General features: G+C 40.4%; 1 protein-coding gene across 4 annotated transcripts in view; it reads left to right on the top strand.

Moving 5' to 3' along the window:
- SLC25A26 (solute carrier family 25 member 26) overlaps positions 1-26,691 on the top strand; it is an 89,028-nt gene that overhangs the window by 24,902 nt on the left and 37,435 nt on the right. The window lies entirely within an intron of this gene.

Genomic DNA, 26,691 nt, shown 5'->3' with positions numbered 1-26,691 from the left:
TGGAAACTGGATCATTGTACCAAGAACAGTCAATGAGCAGGTAAATTTATTCATGTTCTCCACAGCACACACAAATTCATTTGTAAAATCTCCAGCCATCTTATAACAAGGCAGGAGCAGACTATAAATCTGCTGTAAATCCTCTAGAATTTCTTAATGGGAATGTAGTTCTGCTGCTGAGATCTTATATAAGCAAATGGAGCCAGATTTTTAATTCCTGCATAATTCATTTTATTAACTATGACCAAGTAGAACATCTGTTAAAATTCCATAATGTTCAGTTCATGGGAAAAAGAGAGAAACCCCTGAGTTCCTGTTGGAGCTTTTCCATTTCCATTAATGTTACAGGAGTCTAGCAGATGTCTTAAAGGACATTATGAATGAGAGGACAGCACAAAAGAAAATGAAGTGCCTGTTCAGTTTCCCCGTGTACAATAGCTTGTTGTACAACGAGTTACTTCACCCTCTGTGTGTCTGCGTGCAGGTTGCAGCTTCGCACAAGCAGTGCCATGGTTAACTGTAGTGTCTCTTCTGTTCTGAGTTGCCATAGACTGGAAGAACTGAGTGAGTTTTCTGTGTGTTTTTAGTTTAATTTGTCACTTAAAAATTCTGCAGATGGACTGGGCCCTAGCCCAGAAGTAGATTCAAAAGGAGCTAAAATTAATATGAAACTCTTCCTTAAAGACAAAGGGTATGGAGGATGACTGGATCTTTACACAGGTGTCTTGAAAGGGGGCTTAGAATCGTTTTCAAATGTCAGTCCTTGCGGTGCAGGTAGCCCTGAGTGGGCTTGTCCATTGTGGTGCCTCACAGGCTTTCCTGAGAAAATGCAGATTATCCACTTGTGGTGGCCTCCATTCCTCAGGACTCATCTCAGAGCTCTAAATTTGAAAGAAAACTGCTGATAAATCTGAACCCACACTTTTACAGCATCCTATTGATCTTACTTCCAGTGAGATAGCCTAGTCATCGCTTTTGGGAGTCCTTGGTTTTTAAGTTAGTACAGTTGTGGGTTGGGTTGGTTTTTTTTGTGTTTGCTTTTTTTCCTTCGCTGTATGCAAGTCAAAGCCCTAAGTGGATAAAGGCAGCTACTGCTGTCTTGGGAGGAAGAGAACACTCCATGCTACATTAATTTTGGGGAGGAGAAGAACAGCTAATTCAAAGTATGCTGTTGCATTAATGAGTGGCAGCAGTGTGACAAACAGGGCACAAATTCAGGCTCTTCTCAATCTCAGAAAGCCAAGAACTAATAATGTCTCCAGAGGAGGAGGTACTGTTTGTTGTATGTATGCTGCAGAGCTCGTGTACTGTTATAATGAGTGTATCAAAAGGGATGTGGAGGATACACAATACCGCCTATGCAGATGAAGAAGGAGCTAGCAGAAAAAAGATCAACCAAAAAACCCCTTCTTAAATGACTTACTACCTGGGAGAGAGGGAATCTAAAGCAACTAGCAGTAAAATGGGCCTTAAAGGCACACCTGCTGCATTTTCCTAAATTTAAAGGGTCTGTGAACAAAGGATGCCGAGAAGGGTTTGTATAAAAATGTGAAACCCAGCTGAGATATGTTGACCCTGTGACTGGGGGAGGGAGGGGATCTCTGAGGGCTGAGCTTGATAGGGAGCAGTCTGCAAACAGGGAGCCTAGTTTGTTTATTCACTAGAGGTAGTTTTGCATGCTTTTCTTTTGTTAGGACATCTTTATATAAATATCCTGTTCTCGTAGCTGTTAGAGTTTTTTTTAAGTTTATCTCTGTTGCTGTAGGACAGAAAGAATGTTATTAATACATTCTTTTACTTGCACAATTAAAACTTTGATCTTCTGTCATTCTCTGTGTATTACAGAGCAGATGTCGATAGAAGTAGGCAAACAGGATGCTATCTTAATGCAATATTTGGAAAAACAAACATCCTCCTTAATGAAATGTGTAGTATCTGTCTTTTGTTACCTTCTGGAAAACTGAGCTGGCTTTATTTTATTTTGTGATTCTAGATAGATTATGTTTAACCAGAAATTTGCCAGGCAGGATCTGTAACACCTGTTTTTTACTTTTACTGAGCACCCAGCATTTCTTTGGCTTCGGTGTTTCCATATAGGAAGAACAACAACAGTCTCATCAAAGGGATAGAAGCTGTAATATGGATTAACTAGTTAGTCCTTGCCATGTGGAAAATTATGCGGAAGTTATGTGACATGATTAATGGGAGAAATAAGTCCCTCTTTTCCCCTCCCCTTAACATTACTCTGTCTTGGAAAGCTGATCACTCGAGTTGTGTCAGCTCTTGTATCACTTCTACACTTGAATCCTTCTAGATACCTATATTCAAGGGATTACCATTTTGAAAGGTATATAAAGGTTAAAGATAACTCTTGTGCGGTAAGAGCAGGAGACAAGTCCATGCTCTTGGGTAAAGGCTCAGACACATCCTAGTTTGTGACCTGGAACACTGGTAAATGGACAAAAAAGGAATAACTGTTCTTTGCTGTTGTAGGTTAGGCTCGTTACCTTTTCCCTGCAAATGCTGGAATAGCACTTGGAAGTGAAAATGAAGATCTCAAAAAGCACTTACAAATTACTTATACAGACCACAAAATAACCCTGTTTTTTCTACTTTACCAGTTGTGGGAAATAGGTTTTGTGACTGAATTGTCTGAATGGCAAATAAACTGGCCAGGATGGATAGAGACCTATAGAGATCTAAAGAAAATTCCTTGTTGAAGTTTCAGGGGGGGGCGATGTCTTCTCCCTCCACCTCCTGTCAAGCATGTGCAATGATCTCAGATTTTCCAGTTGAGCATGCTCCCTCTCTCAGGCTAGATGCAGTATCCGTATATACTGGTTAGAGGCAGAAGAAGCCACCCTTGCCGCCGTTGATTTGCAGTTTACCAGTGGAGCATACAATTATTGCATCTGTCTGACATCAGTGGATATTTTCAAATGAAAAGAATTTCGTACACGCAGAGTGTTTCTGTATTTTGAAAACTACAGTGTTGCATTTAGGGTCTTTGAACAGAAGAAATGCTTTGAAAACTATATGTGCTAAAAACAGCTTATGTGACTTGATAATGCACATTCTTTCCAAATGAATGTGTATGCAAGCAGAGTCATGCAGGAAGCATACTGTGCTGCATGCTTGAAATAGAGATACTATTTCCATACGTTCTCTAAGCAGCTTACTTAAGAATTTTTGCAAGTGATGTTTTCTGCAGCATTCACGGCGTAGGAATGTGTTTTGTGGGTCAGTAGCAACACTGTGGGCAAGAACAAGTTGAGAAGAAGAAAATGCCTAACTTTGTTCTGGTTTTCAACATGCTGTGATGTTTCTTGTTGGTTGGGGTTTTTTTGTTGTGCCTTTTTTTTTTTCTTTTAATTTTTATACAACTTAAGAACTATTTTCTTTACATTGGTTGCTTTTATTTTTTACATGTTTCACAGTAGTTTGAAGAGCATGCTCCACATGCTATCTCCAGTGGAGAATGTGAATTTTCCCCCCTCTGTTTCCCCACCTAAATAAAACTACCTGTGATAAAGGATCAGAAAGTGGTTGCAAATCCCTGATGAAGGAGAACACACAGAAAGCGTCCCTTTCCCTGATGAGAAGGTGGGACTGTAACAAGAAGGAGGAAAAGCACCAAGAGACAGAGTCCTCATGAAAGGAGAAACGGCTTAAAATAGTAGAAGTAGTAAGTAGCAAATAAGTGATTACAGGTGGTAGTTTTTAAAAACCCAACAAGCTATCTGATAGTGCCATTGGATGAGTAACATCTTTAAAGCTTTCCAGAGTAAACTAAGGATATTAGAGTTAATGGCATAACTTTGAATCCTCAGTCATTGAAGTCTCTAGGATGACACTGAAGTCAAGGGAAACCACTACATGTCTAATGAGATTAGACAGTTGTGCCTACTTCTGTAAAATTTGGCTGGCCTTAACACTTGTGACTGTTTAAAAGCCAAAAAGAAAGAATCAAACAAAAATTTGTGGAATTTTTGGCTGAGTGGTGGCTTTTAGTTTTAATTCCACAGTTCCGTTCCGCTATGGGCAACTGTATTTTGTCTGTCTAAATTCTTTCTGTAGTTCTCAGTGGGAGATGAGATTTCCTGTTTTACTAGGTTTTAGAGTAATCCTGCCAGTGGCTAAAGGGTTGCTGGACTGTGTCTGGGGAAGACTGCGTTTCTTTCATGGGTGAAACGATTTCTGTATGTCTGTGCTGAAGTGGGTAATCCTCTAACCCTAAAAAGACATGTGCGTGCTGTATCTGTTTATATAAAATCTGTGCAAAACAACATATGGATGCATATAATTGTAAAATATGGTATTGTTTTTGATAATACCTTGTCTCAAGGGTCTTGGACTCTCTGAAGCAACTAGTCCTATAAATGTGTGATCTGTCTGGAACAACAAGCAATTTAGCAATTTTCTAAAAGTACAGGACTTTCTTTCAAGGATGAAATTCTTGCCTGAAGTAGACCAAAACATGATTTTTACAGTGGAAGGCTTCCACCAGCAGAATCACGCTGCTGTCAGTATTAATAGCAATTAACTGGTTTTCATACTTGGGCTGCTGTTACCTAGATTGTCTACATCTGCTAAAACCCAGAAGCATGGTGAAAAGAATCAGCAATCCAAGATCAAAAGCTTTTTCCCAAAATTCCTTGTATAACGTTATCTCAACCAGCAGTTCTGCTTTAAGACAAAGAGCCGAGTGTCTGCTCTGGTCAAGGGAAGATGCACTTCAGGACCTGAGGGCACAGTGGGAGTTCTGGGCAGGGCTGGCATGGACCAGGAGCCTGGGCTGTCTGCTTTCTGCTTGCCCTTGAACTTGGCAATGACCGAGAGCCTTTAGCACTTGTGAGTCTCCAGGCACTAATGGAGCGGTGGCTGTCATCTTGCTTTCTCTTTTGTCAGAAAGATGGTGTTTTCAGAAAGACAATGTTTTCGTGTTCTGTAGCTTGGGTGAAATAGTTTGGCAAGGGAGGTCTGAAGACATTGACACATGAGCTCTAGTGATTTTTTTTGGGAGAATCCCCTCCCTTCTGTGGTGGGGTTAGCACCTCTGTGGCTTGGAGCAGCAGGAAGCAGTGGGCTTTGAGCCGGTGTTCGAAGGAGGGCCTGATGGATGCTAGTTTCTTCTGGTTCTGGTACAGGGGAAGGAACCTCTAGCAGTGGGGTGAGGCAGGCGGTTGGGGAAAATCTCTTAAATCATCCCAGCGCTGATTGCAAGAATGTGTCATCTGTACTCTCAATATGAAAATTCAGGTCTGTGTGTATCCATAATAACGTGCCTGCTGGTGGTGCTGGTTTTGGTGGGAGCCTAAACACTCGAATTAATTTCTCTGCGGATCATTGGAGACAGTAGTGAGCATGTAGGAGAGGGGAAACTGATTTTAGTCTAAGCTGCTGCTGAAACCATGCCTTCATTTGACCGTAAATAATTCCACTCGATCCTGACAGGCCACTAGATTTTTAAATATTTACTTTTATATATTTATTTATTTACTTAGATATATAATACTTTCTCTGTTACTTGTTTACATTACATGTAATGTTTATGTATAAATATTAGGCATCTACTGAGAAATATGAAACTGAAAAGTTGAATCTGTAACCCAAAGGTTATTGTGAAGGTGTGAAAAGAAACCAGATTTTGCAGCAGAGAGCTTATGTAGTTTATCATAGTTATGATAATGTTTGGAAGCATGGCCAGTGGGGCACTTGTGAGAGTCTGCTACAAGAACCATTCTTCCAAATGCTCAATATAGATCATACTTCAATTTTTTTGAAAGACTATCTTGTTATTATCTTGCAGGAAACAGGAGTTAATTCCACTGTTTTGAGTGTAGGAAGTGACCCAAAAAAAAGAAAATACTGAAAGTCATACCTAGCTTCACAATACTTTATGGGCCAGCTTTGGCTAGTTTTAGGGGACGGAATGATAAAACGACTCTTTTTAGCTTGTTTAAAGGTGAATATTGGGAGTGCACTAGCAGTCAATCCTTATAGTAAACATTTTTGCTAATTAAGGGAAAATAAGTCAATTCAGGGCATGGGATCTCTTGCTTCTGTTTAAAAAAAAAAAAAAAAAAAAGCTGGAGCACAGTGACTTTTCTCGTTTCCTCCTTGCTCTGGGTGTATTGCCTCTGTGCTACAAGCTGTCAGAGACACCAGAGGGCACACGCTGCCTGCACTTGCTGCAGTGTCAGCCCAAGGAAATGCCTGTCGCAGGGGACCCAGTCTTAGCATGACCTGTGGATCTTGGAATTGACTTTGCTTTAATCCTGCCTCTCAACCCAGTTGCAAAGGAAACATAAAATTTGAAATGTTATTAATTTTATTTGACTCTGGGGACTAGTCCCATTGAATTTCCTGGGACTAACTTGTGTGAGTAAATGGAGTGAGATTTCGTTTGGGAATGATTTTTATGGATTCCTATTTTTTAACTTTGACTAGGTTTTCATTTGATATGAATTGATTGTATAAGGTCTATAGGTCTGTAGTCTTGCCCAGTGGAATAATGTCTATGTGATCATAAAGAAGAGAAAGGAGGTTCTGTGATTGTGACACATTACACTGTCCATGCTGAGACTTTGTAGGTTATGTAGTAAGCTATTTTAAATTTTATTTTAGCACCAGTTTTTGCCAAGATTCTGCATTTCTTTAGCTTCTCTGTTTTTAAGACAAATACAATAAGCTTTATAATATTTGGGATAATGCCCACATAATGTGCACCTTAATTTGAGAATCCCTTGTCACTTTGTAGTTGGAAATGCATGTGGGGGATAGAACAGGAGACGGGTGGTAACGTGATTTTCATTATTTTTATAGAAATGGAGGCAAAGCAGGCCTGGTGTGTATACTGCAGATGGAAATGGTGTTATTAAACGAGGCTCTTATCTCGCTTTTATTTTTCTGTTAATTTTATAGAAGCCAATAAAGTATAAGCTCTGCAAATTTTCTTTTTATGCCAGTTGAATATGTGAAAACTGTGTTCTTGCTTTTCAAAGCCAGCAGGTCTAGCTACAATGAAGTAGAGCTTGGCCTGAATGTTTTGGCATTACACTGCAGATGCAGCAATGCTTGGGTCACTCTGCCAGATCTGGCTATCCGAGGCTTGAGTCTTTCCCAGGTAAAGGCTGCTAGTGATGCACAACACATGACATGGGTGAATTTCTGTCATGAGTAAACTAGGCATCTCAAGAACACCCCCCACCCCCCCCCCAAACAGAGAGTGAAACGTAAGCCAGGATACTACCCCTGCCTTCCCATGGGAGAACAGCTAGTACGTTGTATTCAGTGTTTGCATTTGACGTTGTACAGTCTTTTAATGTAAAAGAGCAGAGCAAATAGAGAAGTATCCATGCATATCAAAATAAATAATATGCTCGTACCTTAGCAGAAAGTTATCAGCTCCGTTCTTCAGGATTTTGTATCAGCAAAAACAAGGTCAAGAAAACATTTTAGGAGTTTTGTGAAATACAAGACCATAAGGCACTTAACTGTGAATCTTGTTTCTTTAATGCCAATTAAAGCAAAATTTGGCCCAGTGTTAATTTTGCCACTGGCTACATACCTCACAAGTTTTGGATGGATGTTTTTTTCCACTTTTTCTCCAGCCCTCCCAGCATTTTGCCTTCTGGCCTGTACAGCTGTGCTGCTAGTATACTTTCTATTTCTGGAAATGACCCATGTGGTTAGGTCAGTTTGTTTTAGCCTTGCTCCTTGTTGCTGAAGTAGAATAGCACATTTCCCCTAACTGCATGAAAGCTAGGGTAGACAATCTTGATAAATATGATTAATAGGCCTCTCTGCTTTGCTCTGCAGCTGAAGACTTCCTGAGATTGTGTCAGCTGTGCTACAGCTCCCCAAACCAACCTTTGCACAGAAAGTATGCCACAGGTTCAGTTATGTTGTTGAAGATATTTTTATTCACAGCTTTTGCTATAGGAAAGTCTTTGCAATTGAAATATGGTAATAATAGTCTGAAGAGGTAGTATTGGCAGGAAAATATGGGTGAGTGTGGATTTTTTCCCCTCTGTTACCTAGAAGTTTGTTGGTTATGTTTCTTGTGACTGAAGTTAAATCTGGAGTTTAGTGAGGTGTTTAATTCCTCCTCTGATCAGCAGGATAGTAACTATGATAGGATATAGTAGCAAGTGTAGTAGCTTTGAGTCAATTACAACTTGTTGGTACATGGACTGTATTTGTAGGTTACTGTTATTTTTTACTGACTTAATGTGACTTAAATTCATAGTACTTGACAGAAAATACCTTTTGTGGTGTTACTTTTGTCAGAAGGGTAAACAAATGAGTATCATATTATCCTGCTGAAAAATGTTATCTAGAGACTCCAGCAGTTACATGACTACTTTAGAAATGGAAAGAAAGAATATAGGGGAAAAAATACTCACATTGATGTGAGTGATAATAAAATGTGTGATTGGCACCAAGGAACATTCAGCTCGTACCTCTCTGTTAATTAGCAGACACTCAAATTTGTGAGGGTACTTTGTGATTTGTCCTTAAAATTCAGAGGCCAGACTTCTTCTGCCCTGCATGTGGGAATTGCTGGCTGCAGCACAGGCTGAATCTATCTAGTTTTCCTGGTGACTGCTATGCAATTGTAATTGCAGGGGCACATCAGCATTCTCAATAATTGAGTACAAGTCTTAATAGCAAATAATCCTCTTGAAGCTGTTCCCCCCCCCCTCCCCTCCACTGCAATCAAAGGAGAGCTTTGTTAAGGCATTAACTAACAAATTAGCTGCTAAATGCAGGTAATAAACCTATTTCCCATAGATTGCTTTTTAATTATAGCCTAAGCTGTGTGATTCCTGAAATCACTTCTTTGGCAAACCAATGTTTGTGTTCTTTTCCAACCACTGTAACTAATTGGCAAAAAAGTAATTTTTAAAGTCTTTACTGATACCAGAACACACTTTGCTTATATATTCCTGACTGCAGAAATACCTTATCAGTGTTTCTTTTCACTGTTATTAGTATTTTAAATTAAATGTGCAAGGCTATGCTGTGAAATTGTTTTTAGTTTTACTTCCATGTACAATATGTCATCATTAGATTTTTAGATAGCATAGATATTTTTCCACTTAACTGCTTCCTATGAGGGAGGAGGAATTAACCACTTTATTTTTATATGTATTGGTTAATGCAAACTATTTATTTTTCTAATCTCTGTCACAGCAACCATTTAGAAAACTAAATTATGTCTGGGTTTTGGCAGGAGGGTGTCTTTTTTTTTTTTTTTTTTTTTTTCTTTCTATATTCATTGCTTGTCCTCCCCAGATTTCAGTAAAGGCTGCATGTCTTCCAATATATCATTCCACTTCCCTTCAAACCTGACTTTTTTATAAGGGAGCACAGCCATCAAAATTGGCAAGCGTTAAGCTTGATAATTAGTTCAATATAGTGACCAATTCTGTGAATTATGAGTTCAAAGCAACATATGGACATGGATGAAATCAGATTTTGGCATTTCTCACTTAGATTGTTTCAGGACACTGCTGGAGCTTCTTTGATCTGTAAATAACAACTGCAGTTCAGTGCCTTACTTAAAATACATCAAACGCATTCATGACTCTTGCTTTTACATGTAGACCTCACTTCTAGTTACAGTTTTGAATCAGATTAATGAAGCTATTCATGTTTTGAGATTTCATAAAGAAAGCAACCAAAGATAGCTCTTTTCATTCTTCGTGTTTTAAGAGAAGCAGCTAACATTTCTCTGTCTTAATGTGCAGCCCAGACACATCAACAGATGCTTTGTGAAGTCAAAAGCGGCCATCTCCTGTACTGCAGATCCTCTACAACCTGATGGCAATGGATGTCTTCCTTTATTCTTTATAAAACAGTAATAAAAAGGTTTATTTTCACTGCACCGTGTAGTAGCTTACTTCAGTAACTCTTTTTCCCTGCTGTAGCCTGCACATAGCAACCTTCTTCCTAGTTCTGAACTTTGCGGTGGTTTGAACTACAATGTGCCATCTAGCAGACAGTAGCTGGAGATAACTGGACAGGCGCTATGCTATGTATTACTCCTTAAAGATATACACAGTCACAGACCTAGTTGAATAAGCATCATTGCCTTTCAATAGTTTGTTGAATGCACTACCTCTGAGCTTACCAATTAGCTATAAAAGGGCTGTATGCTTTTTTGGTAGCAAAGGAATGTGGGGAATTATGGCTTCTCAGTGTTTTAACCATCAACTTTCCAGCTGGGTAACTCCATTGCGACTAATTAAACTCCCAGTGTTTTGCTTAGAAGTGTTCAGTATTCAGTGGTAGTGCTATGGCGTTGTTTTCTGCTGAGTAGTTAGTGTAATTACCTGAGTTGTACACAAATGCTGAAGAGTTGTTTTCATGGTGCTTTGGGGTCTGCTGAGATAAAGTTCTCGTCCTGTGCAACACCTAATATATAATTTTGTACCTGGTGAAAATTCACTGCAACTCTCCACTCCCCCCTGCCCCAAAAAAGCAAAGAAAAAACAACCCAAAAAATCCAAACAAAAAACAAACCACCCATAAGTTTGAAACTTAGCTGAAAGACAAGCTTCTTTTTTCTAAGCCACCCTGTCCTTTTTTGTTTATAGTCTTTTGATGAGATGCCAGATGCCTCACACTTGGAGCATTTGTTTTGGTGGGTGGCAGATGAGCAGGCATGTTAGACTTTGCCTGACAGGATCAGACCTATGTTTTGTCCAGTCCAGTATCTTGTCTGTCCTTGGGGCCAGATGTGAAATCCTCAGGGAAGTCAGGAGGTAGGAAAGGTGCCCTGCTGTTTCAGGCTCACAGCTGGCAGCTGTTAAAAGGCAAGCATCCAACCTCCCTTCAGTGAGTCCTTGTTCCTACCAGCACTCCCAAACAAAAATGACTGTAGAAGTAGGTACTGCAAATCCTGAACTTTTACATTAACCCTTTTGAATGGATACAGCTGGCTCAGATTTTTTACACCAATGATTGATATTTTTTTGGGGGGCAGCTTGTATTTATTTTCTGGGAAAACAAATGATTCTTCCTACTTACTCCCCATTTATCTTTCCCTTCAAGATTCTCCTCCAAAACACCCTTATTTATTTCTGTATGCTTCCTTGCAAAACATCGTCTTACACAGATAAACTTTGTGGGCTAAATCATGCTCTCATCAGTGTTTTCCTGCTGACTTCCCTCTCAGCAGAATTGTGAGCCAACAAGTTGGGGCACAACCCACAACCATGTGTCTCCTGAACCTTTGTGGCAGAGGATTCTTCAGGGTGCTGATGTGGTCCTTCACCTTTGTTTCAAAATTGTTTCAGCAGTGCAGTTTCTTGTCTGAAAAGTGAGAACCAGAAAGACAGCTAACAAAGCTACGGACAGAGGAGATGCTTCAGAAAGAGAAGTTCTCACCGTGAAAATTCTTGGCAGCTTTGGAACAACTTCATCCCACACCTGCCATGCTTGGCAGAGGATTTCACTTCCGTGTCAGGGCTGGTAAAAAAAGCTGTATGCATCCAACAAACCCTGAGGTATGTAGGTACAGTGTGATATGAAAGGAAGAGTTAACATCAAAATTCAGCTGGAGCTGTCACGAAAAAGGAAACAAAAGCAGAGGGCAAGGAAGACCTGAGAAATGGCAACAGCGAGAACACCGAGGTGCAGTGAAAGGAGTTGGTGCTCTTGGTGTTGTGTAAGGTCTTGTGTTTAGTTCTAGACTTGGTCAAAACATGCCAATGGGAGCAAGAATTTTCAACTGATTTTCTGCTTTCCTATCCATTGGTTTCCTTTTGGGAGCAATGCACTTGCTCATGGACACTTGAGGGTTCTTGTCATGTGCTCTGGCTGGCTGTAAGGCCTTGTGTTTTGCAAAGCCAATGAATGGGTAGTGCCTGTAGTTTTCAGCGTGAGAAATCTTTGTGGATACTTCCAGTGTGGTGGGTTTTTCTTGCCAGTTTTAAAGGCCTTTGGTTTCTGAACAGGTTTTTAAAAACAAAGAGAGAATGCCACTGCAGGGACCATCTATCTTTTGTGGTTTTAATTCTTTCAGAAGTTTTGATAGGCTCTGCATTTTCTTAGAGAAACAATTCAGTGAAATTCTACTCCTTAGCTTTAGCTTGAGTAGTTGGTATCACTGAGCTACTGATTTTTTACTTTGATCAGCTGGTCATTCAAGCTAAAGATTCTGGTTTGAGCAGTTGGGAAGAGGTGGGCTCGCTCAGCTTGGAACTGGCTAAGAAGGTATGATGAGCAAAAGGACAGTGAGGACTGCTCTGAGAAGGTAAAAGGGGTGTCTGTATGAAGGCTTTGGGCTTGAATCTCAGCAGGATTTGTTTTGGAAATTAATATTTAAAATTCTGGTAGAGCTAGATTCTGAAGAACATTTTTCCTCTTTTGGTTGTCTCTAGTATTTGTATCAGAACTATATCCCACAATATTATATCTTATGCATTTTTTAGTTATTCTCCCCCCCCCCCAGTTCATTTACCCTTTCTGGTGCTCTGAAATGTATGCACTTTTTCTATGAGTTCTAACGCTTCACCTTAAAAGTAATGAGTAGGAATTTTGTTTTGGATTCACAGCTCTGTTGCCAGTGTTCTCTATTGTTTTTTCACTTTGGTTGTAAGTCTAGATGTGTGTTTAATCAGTTCGTTTTGAATTTTAGATAGTTGAGAGATGCTTATTTTGAATATTTAATGGTACTAACTGTTATTTTCAGAACATGTAGTTTCCGAAAGAATGTAATTAGAGACTAAGCCCAGGAATTTCTGTGGCAGGTCAGGCACTTCTGGCCTCAACTGTCACTGTCTGGAAGAAGAATAAAGCTCACAGTGCCTCTACAAATCACTGAAGCATTCCCTTCCCTGATGTTATGATACATGTCATACGCTCTGTTGAGAGACAATATGAATGTGCCCGGTGGATAAATGTTCTCTGGATAAACTTGGATGTTACTGTATCTGTTATGATCCATGTCTCTGACTGATGTGAATATGTAGAATATGAGCTGCTTTTAAAAACCAGAAGTGTGTATACATCTAATGACCATGGAAAATAAATGCCTGAGAAGTGAACTAGGTGCCGTGGTGCAATTTCAAATGCCAGCCAACAAAAGAGCCCTGATGTGTTTGTTTTCATTCCTGTACTTTTTAGAGCCTATTTCATGATTGGTGATGCTTGATTCAGAATTGTAGGGGGGCGTTTGAGGAAAGCAGTGAGTGTAGTGTGATTTAAGAGGCTGGTGAACTGCCATGGCCTCTATGCATGGTGACTGAGAGCAAACTCACCTTGCCTTGATATTCCAGATGCCTGTGGGAGCAAATAAATGAGGGAAAACAATGACAATTTGAGTGAGGAAGAAAAAGTTAAAAAGAGTTTGGGCTTGGCATACGATGGGGAGAGAATTCTGCCCAAGACCTTGCAGCACTGTGCTGTGTTTGGTGTGGTGAAAGGCAAGATGCAAAAGATATTTAGTCTTTTGTTTTACTCTAATATCTGAGTCAGTATGTTGCACAGATCCATGGGTCAGGTGAACATAAATTGTGCTGTTGGGATTTATCCGGCCAGTAACTTAACCTCTGATTCACCCTGGCAATGGTACAGCATTACAAATGTCGTCTTCAAGGAAGGATGAACAAATTTCTTAAGCCATTGGGCACAAAGAAAACCTTGCAAATCAGTCAAGAATACTTCCTTGTTCCACTGCTCCGTCACCCCTCATGCCCTGGGATGTATTTATTGCAGCTAACGCTAGGAAAATTCAATCTGTCCATTTGTGTCCTGTGCTCAGAGTGACTCAAAGTACCTTTCCTCATTTTGTCCTGGTTTAATTTTGTGTCCATTTAAAAATTTCCAGAAGACCAAGTATGATGACTTTCAGCTAAGCCTATGAATATCCATGGTTTGACAAGCTAATGTCTTCTGTTAATTTACTTCAACAGAAGGGAACATAAAGAAGGTAATGCTTTTGCATGGTTTTCTTGACAGTCCCAGCAGTTTAGGAATTAACTACTTCAGGACACAGCAATCCTGTGTATTACTAAGGGACCTGAAAAGATTGTGTCCTCTCACCTGTGATTTCATTTTACTTTCATGCTCTCCTCAAAACCACCAGATGCGCAGAGCTGCCATTAACAGTGAGGAAGGAGCTTAGTACTTCCAGAAACAAGTAAGGCTGCTTAAGTGCTTAAATCTGGTTTAGCTCTTTAAGTATATGAGTTGGAAATGTCTCTTCTGTGTGTAAGGGAACTATTCCCATTGCTAAATTTCCTTTCTCTGGAATTTCCCCCCATTTTTAATTAAAAAAGGGAGCAGAGCTAGGTAATATTGGTAGAAAGAAGCCAACTGAAGTATCCAATATGAATTTTATGCGAAGTAGGTGGCTGGAAGATCCTGCCTGTATTAAGGGGCAGGCACTGAAACATGGGACCACTTGTTGAGGTTGATGTTTGAGCTCAGTCCCCTTGGAAATGACAATCTTGAAACGGGATGGCCTAGAACAACTTAAAGTATTTATTTTCCCAAGGCCCATGAATTGCCAACACAGAGAGTACTTTTACTGTAACAAAATACTGTGTATTTAAAGAGAATTCCTTCTTTCTGAGCAGTAATGTGACCTTGATTAAATTATTTCTATTTTTAATCAACTTTAAGGTCCCTGGAACTTCTAAAGTTCTCAGCAGCTGTTCCTCAGATGTCTGCTGGCCTGTTGGCCTCACAGATTTCCCCATCTCCTCAGGAGGACTGAGGACTCTGAACACATTCTAAACAGCCAGAGATAACATTTTGTGGCCAAGAAAGACTTAAGTGGTGCCCTGAGCTTGGGAAAGGGCTCTATAAATGGTCTCCAGAGCTTCTCCACAGAGGCTATGTCTTGGAGAACCCTGTTAAAGAGCACTTCAGCTTTAATAGTTGTACGCTGATACCCAAACACTGGATCTTCTTTCTGCTACGGATCTTTTTGTGCATTATGTTTCCTTTGAGAGCAGAATACAGGCAGAATCTCTTGGGATCTTGGTTTACTCTTTAATCCAGCACCACAAACCAGAAATCCTTGGGGTTTAAGCAGCTTCACCATTTATTTACACAGGTCTGCAGTGGCTTTTTGTTTCTTTGTTGTTTCATCTGTGATTTCCCCCCTGCTGTGTTTTGGATGGTTCCGTTTTCTGTAGGAAATTCTAAAAGGCTGTTTAGCTGCATGCACGCAGCTTTCCCTGGATGTTCACCTAGTCATCTCTGCACATTGTGCAGTATATGAGCATCAGCGTGTTCTCAAGGCCATAGTACCTTTTCTTCACTGAAGTAGTTCTATAAACAGAAAAAACACATTTTCCTATGGACCTGTGATGCACAGCACCTGTGCTTTCCCTACTGTGCTGACTTAAAGTGCTGCTTTCATGGCCTCAAAACTTCCTCCTACAGCCCTGAGCTGTTGGTTGAGCAGGTGATAATAGATGCTAGCGTGCTTCCTCAGGTATCTGTGTACTGGTTGCCTGCCTGTGTATATCCACTGATTGCCCAGCCAGCAACCACACAGAAAATTCTTGAGCTTCTTCTGCAGCATGTCCTGCAACATTGCCAGATTGAGTCTCTCGGCTCAACCAAGACACTTAGAGATGTGTTTGAGGTGTTTATTTTATGTTCACAGAAGTTCTGGGAGCTTTGGCTCTCCTCTGCCTTACTTGCCTAAAATCAGATGATGAATTCAAAAGCTAAGGAGGAGGGAAAAAGAGGGCAATTTGATGCACTGCTTCAACAGCAAACCAGTCTAAAAATGCAGCTTTATACAGTCAGAGACAAGGTGTCAATAAATATCCTATTGAATGGCTTGTTCACTGCTGTACCAGTAAGTGATGGAAATAATTAATTTTTCTGAGCCAGATTATAAGCATATAGTGGAGGTGGAAACCTTAGCACTGGTTAAGTATCATTATCCAAGTGATTAACTAAAATTTTACCATCCAGATATTCTGTAGTTGGAGCTGGTGGAAGGCAAAGCCCAACAATGCCAGTGAAATTTGGATCAGGACCATGTTACGGTATTAATAATTGGCAAAGGCACTGAGTTTTACTGTACTAACCAAATACTGTAATTTATCTTGTCTCAGGTACCTGTTGAAAATACATGGGCTACAGTCCAAATACCTGTGGAGATTAAAAAGCTGAAGGTTTAGTTCAGGGCACTCCTAAAACCACTCAGGTGTTAAAAATGAACAATATTTTTTGGTACAAAATGTTCTCAAACTTGATCAGCGCAGATGTCCTTTCAGTAGTTATGGATAGTCTGTGAGTAACCAAACGATGGTGCAGGTCTGAGATACCACTTACCTTTTCCTGGTAGATATGAGACTGTTTAATTGAAGATTTAGTTAAGGAATTTTCTCTCTATGAGCAGAATTCCACAGTTTATTAGAGTGAAATTCCTGAAATAGCAAGGAAAAAAACCCAGCCTATAAAAGAGGATCAGGGAGTTTAAAGCCAAGATATTAGAATTGTATGGTGTTGTATGTGCATTGGGTTGTAATGGCCCATACCCATCATGAATCAGACTTGCAAATACTGCATGTTTGCAGAGGTGGAGTTTTGCCATTGTTGGTTTATTTTTAATTAATTGTATCCATACCACATACCTCTTACAGGTACTTGAATGAGTTTAGAAAGTTTTTTTCACTTGAGATGGAGGGTACTTTGCCACTTTTAAGCTTTAGCACTGGTAGATTTATGTAAATCTGTCAATGTTATTTCTGCCATTGGTGATCTTATTGCTGACTACAAGCACTACTATTTAGTTCCATCAAAGGTGTTTCCATAATTAAATTTATAGCGCAGCCTAACAACATTTCAGAGAGCATAAAGCTCCCGATGTGTTTTGGTTCTGTTTGAAAATGGATACCCAGGCTACAGTTTGGATCAGAGACAGTAAAATTGGATAGCATTTTGTGACCCTAAAGCTTTTCTGTTCAACCACATCTTAACATTCCATGGTACTGGAATGGAAAAGGTTTTTGTACAAGTGTGTTTTGAAGTATTTCAGTACAGCAAAGAAAAATCACAATGAAATGGAACTGTTGGCGTTTCTGTACATTAAGAGCTGTTCTGCTCTCCAAGCTCCTGTTAAGTGTGAACTGCTTAAATGAGATGCTTGCAGGGTCAGGCTGCTTCCAGGCATCTAGATGGAAGATACCCGGGCTTCTTTACTTGGTGAAGCATGTTGAATTAAAGGGAAGTTACTAGTACCTTGTCTCTCTCCTCCTATTTTTCCATGAGAATAATCAGGAAATAAAAGTTTGTTGTCTAACAGAGAAATGATCAAATGGTCCTTTGACAGTAAAGAAATGACAAGATTAGAAAATACAATTGACCAAAAGTATTTTGCAGGTTTTGTAAACTAAAGTATTGTGAATATGGGCACAGTGCAGATGCCACAGCTTGAATAAACTTTGTGATCAAGGATGCAGGTGTACCTTTGGATGAAAGAATGCAGAGTTGAGCATTGCTCCTTTTTTAGCATGAGCTTTACCCCAATATATCCTTTAATGCCTGTGCTTACACTAACAGAAAACCTTTTGATTGCTAGTGCCTATAAAGAGCAGATGGTATCTTCTGAATGTATTCTAATATGAGAAGGTATTGAGTATAGATTGAGACTGTGCATATTTTAAATCAACTGTGTCTGTAAACTCCATTTCAGTGTTACCTGTTTTTTGAAGAACTTACGATATTTAATATGTCTACAGACATCCCATAAATTCTTATTGACCCCACCTGCCTCCCTGTGCTAAGTTCCTGCTGTTACAAGTAGAGCTTTGATGAATATTTAGATTGCACTATAAAGTTCTTTCCTTCAAAGACATGGATTTTCCTCATGGAAAAAGCTTTGTTTCTGCTCAGAAACACAGAGGAGAAAAGGATTGTCTTATGTCCGCAGCTCACCGGTGTTGCAAGTGAGATGGGAATAAATAGGTCTTCCTAGAGCAGTACAGAGCAGCAGATGTAGTTTCCTATTACCCCACAAGCTTGGTCAAAGAAGTTTAGTATATACTTAGGACTTTCGGTACTAAAGCCGCCTCTTTCCCTAGTTTTGAAATAATTGCAATAATCAAAATCTTGATAAATACTGTTCTGTGTTTGTTACACGCTTGCTAGTCTTGTGACCTTCCCTCCCCCCTCCCCTCCACCTTTCCAACTATCGATCAGAAGTCTCAGTCATAGGAACCTGGCCGGGTTTTCTTTGTTTTCCCTCTTCAGGAATCAGCTATTTAGTACGAGATAGAGTTTTACGTATGCAGCTGTCTGAAATTACAGCTCCCTTTTCTGAAAGGGGTTGTTCACTGCCTCATTAATACCAGTTAGAAGTTCTACTTTATAGTATTACATTAAAGCAAGGGGGAAACATTAGTAGAAGGTTGAAGTCTGAAATTTTGGTTAGTGCTCTTGAGTGTTGTTACTGTCCTTGTAAAGCTATAGGTAAGCCAGTGTTCTTGTGAGAAATGTGTGCTTCGTCTGGCCAGATGGTTTATAGAGCTTTAGATTTATCATCTTCCTTGTCTGTCTTCACAGATGACCTTTTTGCAAAGCTTTCTAATAGACACCTATTTGATCAGAGTTGTCTTTGAGAGATCTCTCCTAGCACTTCCTGGAAAACCTCATCATTTAATGGTTTAATTTTATCTTGAAGCATTTGGGTTCCATGGAAAATCTCTTGTATGTGTATACATACACTCCAGTAAGAGGAAAGCTGAAATCTTGCAGCTACTAAAAATTTGTGTTATAATGTCAGGATCTGACCTTTTACAGGCCTTACAGAGGGCTCAAGAAGAAGCCTGGATAATGTACCTGCTGCTTTAGGCTTTGAAGCAAAACTGGAAATCTGCAGACATAATCTGAACATCCCTTGTGTTGCTGGGCAATAAGATCCATAGTGGAGATGTATTCTTATAGAAAATGCTTATCTATAAGTTTTTCCCTTCAGGGAATTGATGCTTCTGAATGCAACAGTAATCATTAATGGAAAGAAGTTGTGTTCTCAGGTGGACTTCATATGTGTTATCACTGCACATCTGAGCTGGCACATAATGTTTGGGCCCTTCGGCCAGTGCTGTGATACGAATAATCCATACAAACTCGGTCAAAAGCAAAGCCTTACTGTTTTGCTGACTGTCCTCTTGGCAAAAGGTCATCTTTGAGCTCATGACCTTCTAGTCCAATGGGCAAGATGAAGGGCTACCATTTTTTCCAGATGTCAGATCCAGAAAGATTGAGTGCTTTGCCTGAGGTTATGCTACTAACTTCCTATGCAGTTGGGGAATTCTTCAGAAATGGAAAGACTATCCTACTGCCTCACTTAAGGGTTTTTGTTGTGAACTGAGTTGAGCACACATGTGACATTTTGCAAGGCGCTGAGGGTTGAAACTGTCACACTGACTGACTTTGCTAACGATCTGCTCAGAAATTCAGTGTACATATATGGTGAGTTCCCTCCTGTTCACTTTTGAGCCCCAGAATAACGTAGTCCTGTAGCTCAAGCTTCTGCACCGCAGCATGCCTCGGAATACACAGGCTTGCACAGACTCTTAGGGTTATACTTGTTTCCCACAATTTTCTGCGTGTTTGTCTCTAAACGAACCATGAAATGATTCAGTGCCCGCATGTGGTTTTAATAACAAGCGTATGTGGGCAAATGAGAAAATACAGAATGTTTGACTGGAAGTTTCTAGCATATGATATGGGTTAAAATTGAAGTAGGTTTGTAGTACAGTGTTTGTCAGAGTTGGTTAATTACTTTGGGTTATTTTAGATGAGACTTCTCTCTATAACCTTGTAACAACTGTTGAGTGGTGGAAGGCTCCGTACTTAATCAAGGGCAGATTTGGAGCAGTAAGCTCCAGTTCGATCTTCACTGGGATCTGATTGTTTTTCTGGGAAGTTTGTGTAGTTGTTAGTTTTGGGGTGTTTTGTTTTGCTGCTGTTGGTTGTTGGGGGTTTTTTGAGAGAAAGTACAACACGTAGCCTTCTGATCTTGTTTTAGCTGAGAGTTATATCGAGGGCTTATACTTCTGTAATAGAAAGTCACGTTAGGCATCCACATCTCGAAAACTACAACTGCTATGGATACATTCTGACCTCAGGTGGTCTTTTCAGAGTCCAGAGCAATCCTTCCTTCACCTTGTATCCACAGCTTTGCTAAATGCTTCTGAAAAGACTTTGTGTCTTTCATTATTATTTCGTTAGAAAGCAGTAAGTTCTCAGATTTTCAAAATCTGTTTTTATTTTCTTTTCTCCTACCTTAGCCATATTCAGCTCTGATGTTCCTTTTTCCACGCATGCTGAAGGGAGATTGTGACGTCCCACTAGCCTGAAATCAGGAGGAATTTATTGCTGTTAGATGAGAGCATCTCTCTTAGGCTATTCGGACTCTATATTTTCTTTTGCTCCCAAACTTGAAGGGTTAATATTGGTTTAGACTTAACCGGCTTTTTCTAACTATCTGGCTTAAGCTTGCTGATGAAATACACAGTGAGGATTGCCTTTGGCAGTCTTTGAGACTGATGTCCTTGTGTATGAAAGGGAGGAAGAGCATTGGAAAAGCCACAGGGAGGAAGAATGATAGATAAAGACAAGTACTTGAAAATTTTCTGCGAAGGAGAGAAAAGAAAAATCTGTGCCTATGCCTGTGATAGGAGGGTGAAGTAATGATTTAAATTGCTCTGGGGAACTATCCAACAAAGCAACACCTGAGCTGATCATCTGTGCAGTCCATCCATCAGGAGAGGCCATTAAAATAGGTTAGACAAATGTGTTGGAACAGGCCCTGCCCTTGGTCAACGGCCTTTGGATCTCATTTTCTCCATAATACTGCAATTCCTAGGAAAGGCAAGTGTTGTTGTAAGAGAAGGTAAACAAGAACTGCAAGGGAGCAGAGATGTTTTTGTGGCAGCTGTGCTTTGGATATTGCGTAGAATAAGAGACTGAAGCAAAACAGATGAATAAAGCCTATAAAATTTGTTAAACACTGTGTTTCTCCACTTGTCTTCCAGTAAGAGTTTTTTTTCTATGGAGATGTTTTCAGTATCTACATGATGTGTCAAGGTGACTGTGGTGTGTAGGTGCATAGGTATGTATATAAGCTGTACTGGGCTGCATTGGTTTCTTCTCACTGTGATCTTTGGGTACCAGCCTTGATTGCAAAGAGGAGTTACATGGCACGTGTATGGATCTTTTTGCTGTACTGTGAAGAGCGTAGGTCTGCTGGAAGCTCTGGTCAGTGTAGAGGTCTGAAATGACTGCAAGGAAATTGCAGTAAAATAAATCCTGCCACCTCCGTAACTGACTTACATAAAACTTACAAAAAGTATTTTTGGCCCAGAAATTTGAAACCTGTTGTATGTCATCCAGGCATATAAGCTGGAGCAGGCCAACTGGTCTGTGTTTTAGGAGTGCAGGAGATTTCAGGAGTACACTGAGACTGGGGGAGTAGTTGTTCCCCATGGCTGTTCTTGCTTTCTGCCTCACTGTGGAAGCAGACCCAAACCCAGGCATTTTATGGGACTTGTCACAAAGCAAGGGCTATAGCGTCAAGGCAACTATTTGCATATTGTAGGGGGGAAATGCACTTCTCTGAAGCACAAACATCCCAAGGTGCTGTAGATGATAACACCTGTATGCAGTTATTTTATCTCTGGGCTCATCAGGCTTTAGGAGTGGAGCCATATCTTAAAGGAGCTGTCACAGCAATCCTTGTTTGCCTCCAAGGTGTCTCCTGCAGTGCTCCTGCAGGTAATTAATCACCTAATAAAATACATTCTTTGGCAGTAGGTGGAATTTGGAAATTAATTTGCACCCATTAAATGAGGCTTCTAAAACTGTAATTATCATGAAAGGAAGAAATGAGCTGTATCAGGTGTATAAATGATTTATTTATCAAGAATGAGCTGTCACCAAAGTGGCACTTAAGCATGCAGTGTCTGTGCTGCATTTCTTTTAAGTGAATTAAGCAATGACATTTCCCTTCCTTCCCATATTTGTAGGTCCTGGGGCAAATCTTCAGTTGTTTGTGAGGTGTTTGGTACGTAAGTGACTTGCAACAAAATTATAGCTGCTTTTCCCATGTTCTCTCTCTCTAACATGTGATCACATCTTGCTGCCCCATCATTCCGTGCTCAATGACTTATCCCCGGCAGAGCCTCTGGCCTCCCCAGAGGACACCACAAACCTTGTGCAGCCCAGCTGGCTGTTTGGATTTCTCATTATCTCTCCAAATGGTGGGTTTTGTGAACCGAGTGTTGGTGGCATCAGGAAATAGAAAGGAGGGGGGGAAGTTTTAACAGGTTGGCTGGACTGTGTACGTTGTAAATTACCTGGAATAAGAAGAAATCCAGGATACCTGAATGTCTCTTTCTCTCTCTCTTTTTTTAAGTTGTTGTTTAATGATACAAGTTTAAAGATCTGTTTTTGAAGGTTCGGAGAGGGCAATTTTTAGATCCGAAGAAATGTGAGAATAGCAGCATTTTAGAAGTGAATCATTTACAAAAATATTTACCTTCAGAATCAAGCAAATGCCCTGCTAAAAATGTGTTACGAAAGTGTCTGACCTGTGCACCAGAGCATCTAAAGACTTAATTTAGCTGTGTGGGTAAAGGGAACATGGGCTTCACTGCAGCCTTCCCTGCAAAACTGCCACTAACAACTGTTCTAGTTGCTACATCTGAAATGCATTTGTTGCTGACAGTGTAATTTGCTGGCTTCAAAGAGTGCGTGGTGTGCCGATACAGTATATGTAGTTTGTGTGACATGGAAGGAAATTGTCTCATTATTACATATTAATCTTACGTTATTGGTACATTAATTTCTGAGAAAGCCCAAGAGGTTTTCCATTCATGTCAGGCTGACTTCACTAATGCGCAGCCTCTGGGAAGGGCCATGCCTCATTATTTCCCCCATACTTGTTCGCCTGAGGTTAAGTTGATTTGAAAAAGGGATGAAGGTGCTCAGCACCACTGGCTTGATTCAAAAGTCTTTTGCAAACAGTGAGAAGATTTCTTAAGCTAAAGCCTCTTGAGAAAAACCGGAGTAAGAGTGAGATCATTTACAGTGCCCTTTTTATTTACATTTTACTAATGTTGTCTCCTATGCCAGAAGTGTGATGCTTTTGCTGGAAAGCATCACAAACACAAACAAAATAAGCTGCCATTCAAAAAACCCAATGTGGTGCTATTAGATTGGAAATGCCATGTTTTAGTTATGGGAACTGACAGATTGCAAATAACTTGTGTGAGCAAAAAATACTTGTGATTCTTACTTTTAGCTTAGGAGTGTAGGTTAAATAATGCTGTGCAAAACCCTTTCAATATAAACTAATACCTTTCTTCTTTCTTCTTCTCCAGAGTTTTACCACAAAGTATTTTTACTGGATTGCAGTATTTTTTGGAGGTGTATGGGAAATATTTTTCATGAAAACCGAGTGGCAAAAATTAAACACTCTGGAATGCAGCTGAAGGGGCAGCCCAACTACCCTGAGCATGTCCTGGTTTGCTTGAAATATGGTTACCCTTTACAGGCACTCAATTCATCTTGAGGCCAATTTTAACAGTGCACAGTGCAGAAATGACTGTTATGACATGCCCTGAACCAGTTCCAGTTCAGCTTGTGTAAATTCTACATGTGGGGTGCTTTTGGAGCTGACAGGTGGAATTTTATTGTGATTGTATTTAACTATCCTGCCACAGTAAAGGCTTTTGTCATTTATCTTACTGAGTTGCTACGTGTTGCAAAGCAAAGGCATGAGTTCTTTGCTTTTTTGGTTTTTTTCAACTAGCACATCCTCTAAAGATTGTTTCTCAGGGTAGGATTTTCCCAGTGTTCAGCTACACTTTCCAAATAGGTGCTTACCAGCTGCTCTGTGGGCACAGGGCATCGTGTCAGGATCTTTTCTAGGATGACCGCTGCTGGGTGCACCGTGGTGGTGGTGGGAATAGCTTGTCCTTAGTTTAAGCTTGAGAGTGAAATCAGCCAATATTGTCTGTTCCTTAGGCTGTGCTCAGAGATCCTCTTCTGTCTGCACAACCAGCTTGAACAGGTTACAGCCCCCGTTGCTAGCTGCCATCGTTAACCTGGCTTACTTGGCATGAAGTGGGGATGGAGCAGTTACGTGAGGAGCCAGACCAGTGCATGGGAGAGACGGGGACACTAATGTGTGGCAGGGGTTGTGATAAGCTCATGGGAGCAGAATGAAAGCTGTAACCCGCCCTCTATCCCCACAGCTGCAGCTGGAAGGGGTAGTACAAGTAGACAGTAGTAGTAGAGCTCATTCTGTATCAGATTCTGTTTCTTAGGCTACTGGAAATTTTCCCCCAGCATAACAGGCTGTTTTCACCATGTCTATCAGCAGTTCAGCATGAATTTGGGAACCTCCTTTCCACCCCAGATTAGTCCTAGGCCTAAGACACCAACAACAGCAGGACTTCCAAATGAAGTCAGATCACGTACTGGCATGATGTCAGCTGGGTTTCTAAAATTGTATGTGCAAATGCAGAATTAGCACACTGTTCTTCAGGTTTCTTAACTCTTTTCATGATCCCAAAGGCCACTAGCAGCATTTGGTGGTACTATTTAAAGAAAGGTATTAATGGTTTTACATCTTTTGATTGAAAGCCATGGTTAATTTTTGCTCTTGTGGGAGTTCTGCAGATTTTGGTGGTTTTATCTGAAGAGTTCTATTAGTCCTTGTGCTGAGATAAAAATTGTGTTATAAGTGAAGAAAGCATTCTGGCACAAATCAGAAAATCCCAGGGAAGATAAATAAAAAAAGTAATTAAAATGCCTTGAGGTTGAAACATTATGGGAATTGCAATGTATACCTTGGTAATCTCATTAGAAAAAAAACCAGGTTTAAGTCACTTGAATATATCATACATTGCTAATACCAGTCTGTTCCACTTAAGCCCAAAAGGTTGTGAACATTACACTGGAAATGGCATTTGCTTTGAGATCAGCTCATTCTTTGTATTAGGCAATAGCACTGCTTTCTTTCCTTTGCCCTTCAGTCCTTACCTTACTTGCTAATTTTTCTTTACTGCATTACCTGTTGCCCAGTTCTTTGAGTCCATCTATGTATATGCAGCACTACCTCAGGGACACTGTGCCTTTGATCAGGATCAGTATTTCTTTTCTTCTTCAGTTGCTGCCTTGCAATTTTGTTGAACTGATTTGGACAGATACATCTCAGTCTCAGGGTGAAAGGAGCATCACACGTGCGTTATAGGGTCTGTGAGTGACAGCCAGAATAAGGCATCTAAATGCTGCAGGAGCAGAAACAGTTCTGGAGACCTATCCAAGGGCAGGTATCTCAAGCAGATACTAAAATACTGTCCATTGAAGAGGTAAAATTTCTGGAGATTCCTCATGGTTAGGGAATGTCTGGCTATTTCCCCAACTGACATTTTTCTGTTTGATTTTCTGTCCCCTCAAGTAATGCCTGTTAGCATGAAAATTATTTAATTGCTGATTTTCTGATTCCCAGCTGGAAAACAATTGGGAAGACTATGGTTCAAATCATGTATCTGTAAATCCCATCTACTGCTGTGTATCACAGACAAAAGCCCATACCAGGCAACACAACCTCAGCCATTGCACTGTGGGTTTTATGAATCTACCTATGACAGCAGGGAATTGGCAAATCTGCCACTTGGCTGTGATGGGCATTTGACATGGCTGCAAAACCAATGAGGAAAAGAAATCATCTCGGTGGAACCTTCTGGATGCAAAATGGCCTTTAAATGAATTAAAGCTGCGAGAGCAGCATTTCCCATCCTTTTTCCTCTAGAGGCCATGCTGCAGTGGGCGTGCAATTTGGCTTTTTCCTTTTGGTGTCAATGTTTTCCACAGAACTAAGTTTCTTAAAGGGACCATCAGTGTAACAGATGCTGTGCTCAGACCTGCTGCCTGAGAGAGGAGCATGCTGGAAATGGTGGGATCTGATCCCTTTGTGGGGCCCTGGGAGCCACACTGACTGCTTGGTGGAGCTGCAGTTGTGTTGTTACCTTGGCTTATCTTATCCTCTGTTGAGTGTTGGAGGTCACTTTGAGTGCTTTATTGTATATCTACATTAACCCACAGAAAAGTTTAGACTATTTTATTTGGCTTTTCTCTTCATTCACCATGTTGGTTGCGGCCCCAAATTAGCAGAAAACTTTGTTTAGGCGTCAGTTCAACAAAACCACTTTGGCCCAGCTCCAGCTGTGGAAGAGCTTTTAGATTAATGCGAAGTTGGAAGCGTAAAGAAGAATATGGAGTCTAAGAACTTGTTTGGGTCTGGTCTTTAATGTTTTTAAAGCATAATCTTGTTCTTATTCAGCAATAGTGAAAGCTAAGCATGTGCTTAAGTGCTTTGCCAAGCATGGAGGGGATGATTTATACTGTTAAAGTGGACACTTAATAGTGTCTACTTCGCTGATCGCAGCTATAACCGGGACTTCATAGAACAAGAGTTATCTGCTGTTGCACTCTGTATTTCAGTTCCCACTGGGCTCTGAAAATAGACCAGAACTATAGCTGGGGTATGTGAACAGCCATGCAGGATGAGCAAATGAAGAAAATAAGGGCTTGTGTGTGTCTGGGACGTTCCAGTTGTTTAGTTCTTGCCCACCAAAGCACCTTTGTTCCTCTGGATCCTGTTCCTGTGTTCTTCTAGTTTGGTACAATTTTCTCATG

Source organism: Falco naumanni, chromosome 4, assembly GCF_017639655.2.
Source record: "Falco naumanni isolate bFalNau1 chromosome 4, bFalNau1.pat, whole genome shotgun sequence".
In the NCBI taxonomy this organism is placed as follows: domain Eukaryota; kingdom Metazoa; phylum Chordata; class Aves; order Falconiformes; family Falconidae; genus Falco; species Falco naumanni.
This window is presented reverse-complemented; position numbering and strand designations above follow the sequence as displayed.